The 9,857-nt window shown below is 31.3% G+C and overlaps 2 long non-coding RNA genes across 2 annotated transcripts; both read left to right on the top strand.

Annotated features, from left to right (window-relative positions):
- The first annotated feature begins 1,619 nt into the window (after positions 1 to 1,619).
- On the top strand, positions 1,620 to 3,231 carry LOC123924692. Its single transcript, XR_006814817.1, has 2 exons — positions 1,620 to 1,800; positions 2,895 to 3,231. It is a non-coding gene; the product is annotated as an uncharacterized LOC123924692 (long non-coding RNA).
- A 4,019-nt stretch (positions 3,232 to 7,250) lies between these two features.
- LOC123923725 lies at positions 7,251 to 7,839 on the top strand. Its single transcript, XR_006814484.1, has 2 exons — positions 7,251 to 7,406; positions 7,697 to 7,839. It is a non-coding gene; the product is annotated as an uncharacterized LOC123923725 (long non-coding RNA).
- Positions 7,840 to 9,857: the final 2,018 nt, after the last annotated feature.

Here is a 9,857-nt window from a genome sequence, read left to right as displayed (position 1 = left end):
CTTATTTTCAAGTCAATTTATGTATACTTCATATTTTTTAATATTTTTTTGCAAACATGTTTAATTGTTTATAATATTATGACAATCTTCTCCAACAAAAATTTAATTTTTTTTTTTAAAATATGAATTAAATATGAATATCTAAGTGCTAATAGCATAAAAATTCATATTTAATTCATTACTTGATAAAAAAAAGGTTTAAATGCAGTTTTACCCTCTTGTTATGAAAAATGCAGAATTTTACACCCCCTATTTTAAAATGCGGAATTATATCGCCCCTATTTTATAATTTGTTGGATTTTGCCCCCCACCAAAATTCGGCACAAAATTTGCTTCTGAGCCTCAAGTTCAAAGCTTCGCACATAACTCAATTTGGATCAATAATTCACAAAACAAGGGGTGAGAGGCTTAATGAACAAAAATATTATAATGAGCTACGGGGTAAAATATTATAATGAGATTTCCATACATGTAAATACTATTAAAAAATGAGCTACAAGGTGAGAGGCATTACGAAAATACCAGTAGTAGTTTCATACGATAATTAATTTGAACAGACCTTCACTTAAACGGTAATTAATCTCTCTCTGTAACTCCATATTTAGTGAAGTTTGATTCTGTGGAAAACTAACTCGATTGCGGTCGTTTCGGTACTAGTTTGGTGAATTATTGATCCAAATTGAATTTTGTGCGAAGCTTTGAACTTGAGGCTCAGAAGCAGATTTTGTGCAGAATTTTGGTGAAGGCAAAACCCAACAAATTATAAAATAGGGGGGTCAAATTCCGCATTTTAAAATAAGGGGGTCAAATTCCGCATTTTTCAAAACAGGGGGTAACACTGCATTTAAACCTAAAAAAAATTAAGAAATTTCATAAGAGATGTTTTTATGATGTTTTAATCGGTCAACCTTGTCATTAGCACATAAAAATAATAGAAGATTACCAAAGATGTGAAAATGGTGTGTTATGGAACCTAACCAGTAACCATAGCCATCTCTAAGTACCACTTATTTGAAAAATTTACCGTCAAATATTCTTAACTTCCTCAAATTAATAAATAGAACCCAATAAATTAAATTCGTGAATCGTTCAAAATAGCAATTAGATCACTAGGCACTAGCTCGCCATTTTTTTGATAATGCGACGATGAAAAGATCAATTTAGTGGAATATTTTTTGAAAGACAAAGAATATATATTGATTTTGGAAAACAGTATATTTTCCAAACATATTTTCCCAAAAATCATTGTCAAGAGATGCTTTTGATTGAGTCGACAACCTCCACACAGCATTTTGGTTTTAATTTGATTTTTTCCAAGAAGACCAAATCTTTTGGTGTTTCCATACAATAATCTTTTAAAGTAGAATAGTTGCAATTAAAACGAGACATATAAAGTAAACTCTCTTCTCTTAATCGAATTTTCCCTATGTGGACATATAACAACACTGGTTAAGTCTCATACTATTTGACCGATTCATTGTTTATCAATATTATATATATGTACCCTTCAATATATGTCTAATGTTGTTATCATTATATATATTTAATATTATTTCATAAATGACCCTTCATATATATAAGTTTTAAATTCATTCAATTACTTTGGTAAAAACAAAAAATCTTTCAATTACTTCTCTAGCCATTTTTATTTTTTTTTGGTATACACTTCTCTAGCCATTTCAAATAACATACCGGAAGCACTTGCTCTTTAAACCTTTCAAAGTAGAATGGCCACCAATATCAAGAGTCTCTATGTTATCTTTGCAATTATATCCATTGCATCCATTGTAATAGCTTCAGGTAACAAATTAACTTCATAACATGATTTTATTCTATTTTAGTGAAACATGTATGTCAAATGGTTTTTGGGATACAAATTATTTTTCCTCTTTGAAAACCATTTGTTTTAAAATGCATATATAGTCAAAAGTTTCCTAACAATATTAGTTAGATATAATATATATTTTCAATAAATTGTTCAATATATATATATATATATATATATATATATATATATATATATATATATATATATATATATATGAGTCAGGATCCGTTGACACCAACTAGTTTGACACCAAATGTTACACCTCTCAATAACGTTTTAACCGATATAAATTTTATAAAATCCACCGTTGGATTGAAAGTTTACATCATATAGATCATTTGTGTAAAATTTCAAATAAATCCAAAATCATTTGATATGTTATTGAGATACATCAAAATTAACGGTTTTTGTATTTTTTTAAATGCCGTTAATCTTTATGTGTCTCAATAGCATATCAAATGATTTTGGATTTGTCTGAAATTTTACACAAATGATCTATATGATGTAAACTTTCAATCCAACGGTGGATTTTATAAAATTTATATCGGTTAAAACGTTATTGAGAGGTGTAACATTTGGTGTCAAACTAGTTGGTGTCAACGGATCCTGACTCTATATATATATATATATATATATATATATATATATATATATTGTCTTTCTTGATTAAATGTTATTTCACTGTGCATTTCGCTTATGTATTTTCAATTATATTCATTTTCTGTTTTGTGCTTCCTACCATAGCTAGCTCCAAGTTTATTTTACATTTTATATCATTTAATAAATTTAAAAATTTATCATAAAATAATTACCATTTCATATTCAATAGAACCCTAAATTCATAGTCCCCGTGAGCTTAACTTAGTTGGTAGACACTTATTCACCTTTAAGATAGAATTTCTAGCCTCTATACTACTAAACAAAAAAAAGAATCGTAAATCCATATAACCGCTTGTGCTCAAGGAATATTGAGCAACAGTATTTGAAAGAATCATTCTTTGAATATTTATTGTATTCATAATTTGCATGCACGTATAATTTCTAATGATGTTTTGTTTAACAACAGGAACTAGTATGACTAAAAAAGTTGTTTGTGCTCCTAATGATTATGGATGTTGCATCACATGTGCAATCTATGGATTACATGGCAAATGTTACAAAAATAAATGTTGTTGCAGTGTAAGCACGGTCCAAGGGGCAAGCAACCGTGACTTTTGCTTATGGCCTCCAAATTTAGCTTTTTGCGGAAAATAGTTATTATTGGGTATTAATATTAGTATAAAATTGATTTTTGTGAGCTTTGAATTGAAAGTATAATTTTTTATTGTTCCTATCACTAAGTTTGGGTTTTCTGGTGAAGGCCTTATTCTCGTTTGTGTTTGTGAAATTTTGAGATCTTGTTATGCTATTTTCTTCAATTTTATTCCCCATATTTGTTTTCACAATGTTACTTCAATGGACTGAATATGATGTTCATATAATGCAATACGTAGATTCAAGAAATCTCCCCCCTCATAAATTTCTCAATTTTCTTTGTTTTAAATATTAAATAAAATCAAATATAATAGTTTAATAAATGAGTTTGCTTTCCAAAAACCCAAAAGATAAATTTAAGTAAAAATATAGTATTAACTTTACTAAAAATTACAATTAACTTAAAAATGACTCATTTTAGATTTTGTCTTAAGCCTCAACATGTGCTGACTAGACCTTGTTGCGATGTTGTTCAATATAGACAAAAGCCCAATATAAAAATCGTTGTTTGATTTTAACTGTTCATCTTCATGATCAAATGTTTCTTCGTGTTCATCCAAATTCTCAGTCAAAATAAAAATCATTGCTTGGAACAATTAATCTCATAGCAGTGTGTTGTAGTTAATTTTTTTTTATAACCCATGCTCAAACTTCTGCCAAATCGGAAGCCATGGATATATAAGAAGTAGCTATGGAGGATTGGATGTCAGTTCATTTTGTTTAGCAACCTGTTGAACCGGTTATTAGGTAAAGGGAAAAAAGAAAGGGATGATGTGGGATGATGTGCCTTGTTATTAGTGGAGTGTGTTAAAAGGGTGTGTTATAGGGTGTGACCCGCACTCATCTTCTATATATATATATATATATATATATATATATATATATAGTATGTCATTTTACAATGAAACAATGGCGGATTCTAGGGTGGGAGAGTGAGATGGGTCTCCCACCGTGGGTGAGTTATAGGAACCGTTGGATGAGAGATGTTATCATGCACTGTCAGTACCATATACATTTATTTTCTATCTCTTCCCACCGTTATCTCTGTCAAAATTGTCGAATTTTAAAATAGGGGAACCAATTATGCAAAATGGTGAAAATAAAAGGAGCGAAACTGCAATTAAGCCTTTAGAATAAATCATGCAATTACAAAATTAAATATGATTTTTTTTTTATTCAACGATTTAATTAACAATAAAAATTGATCATACAATATATGTTCTATTTGCACGCAAAATACTATCATGAAAGGCTAATTAAAATAATAATAATAATCTATACCTATATATAAAGGCAAAACATTGTTTTGATGTAATTTTTAAAAAAAATCTCAAAATACCCATAACAATTTTTTTTTTATTATTATTCAAACTCTTCTTTAATAACTTCCTTTAATAACTTCCAAAACCAACTATACACACTAGCAATTTCCATTCATTTGTTCAATTCTTTTAGTTTACACATCTTCTCATATTTCTTCAAACAAAGACGTCTCGGCTAGTGGTAGAGTGTTGTTGATGTTGATGAGCTTGACGATTCCGGCCGTTGCATGAGAAGGGGAAGGGTACTTGCAGTCAGTATATGAAAGAAGTTTTGAAAGAGTGTAAATGGAGGCGCAGAATGTCATACCTAGGGATTGATGTATGACCATATTTATAGGAAGAATATTAGGGTTTACAGTACCGTGGGGTCCCTCATGTGGAGTGGATCTACCACTGATAACACCTGTATTGTCCTTTCGTATGGACACTTGAGGACGACTTAAGGTCTGTTTGGCAAGCCAAAAAAGCTAGATTATAACTTTTGTCTTTTGCCTTATAAGCTAGCCTTCATATATAATATGGCTTATAAGACAATTTTTTTTTACCAAAATTGATCCAAAAAAAATTATTGAATTAAAGATGTCCTTTTATGTCATTTTACATTTAACAGTCAGTTGAACCGCTAATTTTACCGAACACTTCAATCGGCTTATCATCTAGAAGTTATCAGCCATCAGACACCAGTCATCAGCCATAAGCTATCAGCTAGCTTATCAGCCAACCGCTATTTTTGCCAAACAGAATTTTAGGCTCGTCAACTTTGGTATGTGCCCGTTTGTGTATTCGCCATGGTCGTTTGCCACGTGCTTATTTTCATTCCACTTTGATGGGCCTTCTAGTATGTTTGACTTTTACCCGATTCAGAAGAAGTAGAATATAATTAATCTTTTACACAACTTAGCATAATAAAAAAAAAACTGAATCACAATAACGTAGTTGGCTGAGCGGTTGAGGTGGATATGTATGGAAAAAGTGTCGCAAGTTCAGGTTCTCTTGGCTGCGTTTTTTTTTTGTTCACTTGGGCGGTTTTAAATTTATCTATTTTGTTCTTTAGAAAATCAATTTCATTGTGTTGAATAGACTTTTTAATTTTTCAGTTTTTTCTTTAAAAAAAATCAATTTTTTTCTATAAAGTGGGTATTAAACCCATGCCAATCGAGACCAGATTCATGTCGTAAACCACTAAATTAATCACATTATTTTTGTAAAATTAGCTTTTCATATTTATATATCCATTATTATCTTCTTCGTAATTTTTTGTGTGAATAAAGCAAATTTTTTAATAAATTAAAAACAATTATTCTTTTTTTATTAATACAGTATTATTTATTTTTGGATTATATCATTTTTTTAAGATTTTAATATATATGTAATTTAATAAAAAAATATAATTTTTTGATGATCAATTTTATGCAAGTATTAATTCAAACTTAATTATAAATTATTTTGTGTCACTTGGTACACGTAAATATTATCTTAAGGTACGCACTTTAATTTTTGAATGACCAATTTTTTCTTATGGCAGCAAACTTTGTTGGAACAAAATTGATTTAAAATTGTTGCCCCTAAATCCATTAAGGTTTTGATGATAACAAAGTATTAAATGTACAATTGGAGATACTAAAAATTTATTTTAAGTGTGCAGAACTTATATACAGGCAAGCTCTGAAGAAAGCTCAGAAGTTAACTATCAGAGTTTCTCAGTGACTCAGAGGATTAGGATCTTCAGAAGTTACATGTATCAGAGGATGAAGTCCTCAGGACTTGTTAACTCAGAGGTTAATCAAACTCTGATGTTATCTTGGGTTGTGTGAAGATTCGAATTTGAAGGTCAACTCTTTTATCAATGAAGAAAATGACCTTTCAACCTTGATCAGAACAGCTACTTACATTTTGCCTGTCCTTAAGTGAGAACGTGACTTGTCTGGTTTCTTAGCTTATTAAGGAAAGTCTTCTCTGCACCTGGTCAAAGTTACTGAAACTCTTACTCAGTTTTAGTAACATTCAAACTGCATCAAGACAGATGCATGAAGACAAAAATGTTATTTTCATCAACGGTCATTTTGCAACGACTCTCTTTCAGTAATATATATACTAGAAGAAGCGAATTGCAACAAACAACAACACGCACGAACAATTCTTCATTCGCAAATACAAGCTCTCAACCTCTGAACCGAGAATTTCACTCTTAGTCAAAATACCTTGAAGTCTTTGTGTACTCATTGTATTTTATTCTAAAGGTTCTTTTAAGAGTTTTGTATTACAATCAACGAACTTTATTTACTTTCTTAAGTTTGAGAAGTCTCTTGCTGTGTGTTTGAGCATTGTGGTGAAGTCTCTTGCTGTGTGCTTGAACAATTGTAATCTTGTGTGATTATAGTGAAATCCCTTGGAAGTGCAAGGGGACTGGACTACTCTCGTTTTGTGAGAGGAACCAGTATAAATCTGTTGTGTGTTTTTCTCTCTCTCTGATCTTGATTATTGTTGTTGATTTATCCGCTGCTATCTTAGTTAAGTTAAGAACTTTGAAAAAGTTTTAACTTATCTAAAACACAATTCAACCCCCCCTTCTTGTGTTTTCACACCTTCAAACTTATGGTATTTCATCTCCGGTGAACAACTTTATACTTATTAAAATTTCAATTATTGTATATAATTTTCGTATTTAATTTATATGTTATAATTTTTTAGCGGACCAACCTAAAAAAATTTCTGGCTTTGCCATGCACTGAAGGGACAAACGCAACCCATGGTTATACATACTTTAAGAGAAACTTAATAATGATTATAATTTTGTGATGGGCTTTTACAACTTCATAAGTGTTAAAAACTATTTAATTATTTTTAGGAGAGCAAGAACTTTATACAGTATAAAATATATCAAACCACATTTTACTTTTCACATACAAAAGAGAAAAAAAATATGGTTAAAATTCTCAAGTTTGTGTATTATATAATACTATTTTTTTTCGTATTTATTGTTGCGACGGAAGGACTTAATTGTAAGTCATTTTTTCATCTTTATCAAATTTTTCTTATTTGCACCAATCATCAGTTTGGTCCAGTGATGATTGGCGCTGAATTTAGTAGGATGGACCACGGTTCGATCCCTCGCAACTGCGATTGGGAGGAGGCTGGAACCACTTGTTGTTCGAACTGACCTCGAACTAGATTAGGCGGTCAAATGGACCGGATACTGGCGCTGAAAAAAAAAACTTATTTGCTTTGTAGTCTATACATAGTGTTTTATCAGATATTAGAAACATTATTTTCGTATCTTTTTTCATTACAGCACCTATGGTATGTGAAACAGATGCCGATTGTCCAAAATCTTCAGACTACTATTATGAGATAATGTGCATTCTTCACAAATGTGAATGGGTTTCAAAACTAAACCCATTATGGTAAAATATTCCATGAGTTGTCATTTAGTTATTGTACTGATCCAGTAATGTATTTATTTTCTGTATCACCAAAAAAAAAAAATATACGCAATGCAAGTACTACTCTTGAAATGAACGCATTGTTTGCAAGATAGATTACGTTTTTTTTATAAATCTTAGCATTTGATGTTCACACAGAAATCATGTATTTTTGGACTGGCCGACCCTAGTTTTCCATTGGGAAACTGACACTCTTCTCCTTTATTCATCGGAGTGGTTTTAGATCATTTTTGATGTAGAATCACTCATCTACATCTGTTTTTTTTTTTCTTCTTTTAATATAAATAAGTGATCTTTATATTGATCAAGTTTTTTCTTTTGTGTTTTTTGTGATTTCGTCGTCTGAGTGTGGCGTTGTGTTGTTGGTCGTCTTGTGCGATGCTTTTGTTATTCCGTATTGTTGCGGTGTTCATTTGATTTCTATTGAAAGATCGGCTTCAGTTAATTACAGCTTCAACCAATGATTTGGACATCAACACTAAAGATACGGAGACGTGGATATTCCGGTGACTTTAACTTTATCATATTATTTGTTGTAGGCATTTTGTCGTTGTATGCTATTAACTCAGATGTTGTGAGTTTTGTTGCAGATTCATCCTTTACGTTTTTTGGGATAGTGATTATGTAATTGTATTTGATGTAATCTATCAATTTGAATGAATGAATATCATTTTGTTTTTATCAAAAAAAAAATGTTCACACAGAAATCAATTCTAATCATTGTCGGCTACCTCGTCGCATTTTACGAGATTGTAAAATCAAGCTAACGATTTTCAGCACAACTTTCAAACAGCTAATTGGACAAATAGAAATGCGTCCAACAAGTTGCAAAGTTTGACCGAAACATTCGGGTGGGCCGTAAAAAGATTATAATTTATAAGCTAAATATGAAAATTATAGTATTCTATACCAAAAATTTAAGTCGTAATAAACACATACTCCCTCTGGTCTACCCAAGAGCACTTAGATGAGATGGCGCGGATATCTTCTAGCTTAACCAAGGTCCTGGGTTCGATCCCTGGTTTGGGCATGCAGCAGTGTTAAAACTCTTAGGGAGAGTTTGCGACCCATTTTGGTCCCACAAGACTCGAGGGATTAGTCTCTGCAGTTGCGCGCAGAGGATACCTGGTTTACACCAAACAATTTAGCCTAAATACGTTTTTTTGCTTATATTTAAGACCGGAGGGAGTACTTAAATGAGCATAATTTATTGTTGGTTAAGTGAAATGTTTAATTCATTCATTTTATAGTAAAGACTAGGCTTTAATTATATTCTATTGGTGGTGGGGTTTGATCCTCGGCTCCTTTGTAAACCAAAAAAATAGACTATGTTTAATTGCAAATATGATCATTTACTTTTATTTTAGGTTTCGTGCTTGTCCCTTATGTTCTAAATGTTTCAAGTTAGTCCCTTATATTTTAAACGTTTCAAATTGGTCCCTCAAGTTTCTAATGTTTAAATTAGTTAGTACAAACTGGATGTGATTTTAATGGATAGGGGTTCAGTGCAGTCGGGAATACACTGACTGCAGTGCAGTCGGTCACATGTAGACCGTCTGATCTTGATGACACGGTCCAAATTTACTGACTGCATGTTGTCAACTTTACTGAATCCAAATCCATCTGATTTTAAGAGAGGGAACTCTACCTTAATCTTTTGACTTGCTAGTTTCGAGGACAGAACAATTTTAAGGGGTTAATAATCTAACATCCATCCAAAATTTTATATATAAGTTCTTCTTAGGTTTCAATGATCAATTCGTTCCTGTAAGTTTAGAAGTTTTTGGTTTTCAACCCTGCATCTTTTTTTGTTTTAAAATAGTCTCGGAATGTTCAAATCCATTTGGTTTTAGTCTCTAACGTTAAGTGCCGTTACAAAAATGATGATGTGACAAATAGAGGCTGGCGTGGCAATGTATGACTTGACAAACGATGATGATGTGTCAATAATGATGTCAAGTCATCCACTTAGAGGAACCAAATCTAAAAATAAGATTGCAGAGAGGGACC

The sequence above is a fragment of the Trifolium pratense genome, linkage group LG4, assembly GCF_020283565.1.
Source record: "Trifolium pratense cultivar HEN17-A07 linkage group LG4, ARS_RC_1.1, whole genome shotgun sequence".
In the NCBI taxonomy this organism is placed as follows: Eukaryota; Viridiplantae; Streptophyta; class Magnoliopsida; order Fabales; family Fabaceae; genus Trifolium; species Trifolium pratense.
Note: the sequence above shows the minus strand (reverse complement) of the source record. Positions and strands in the feature narration are given on the sequence as shown.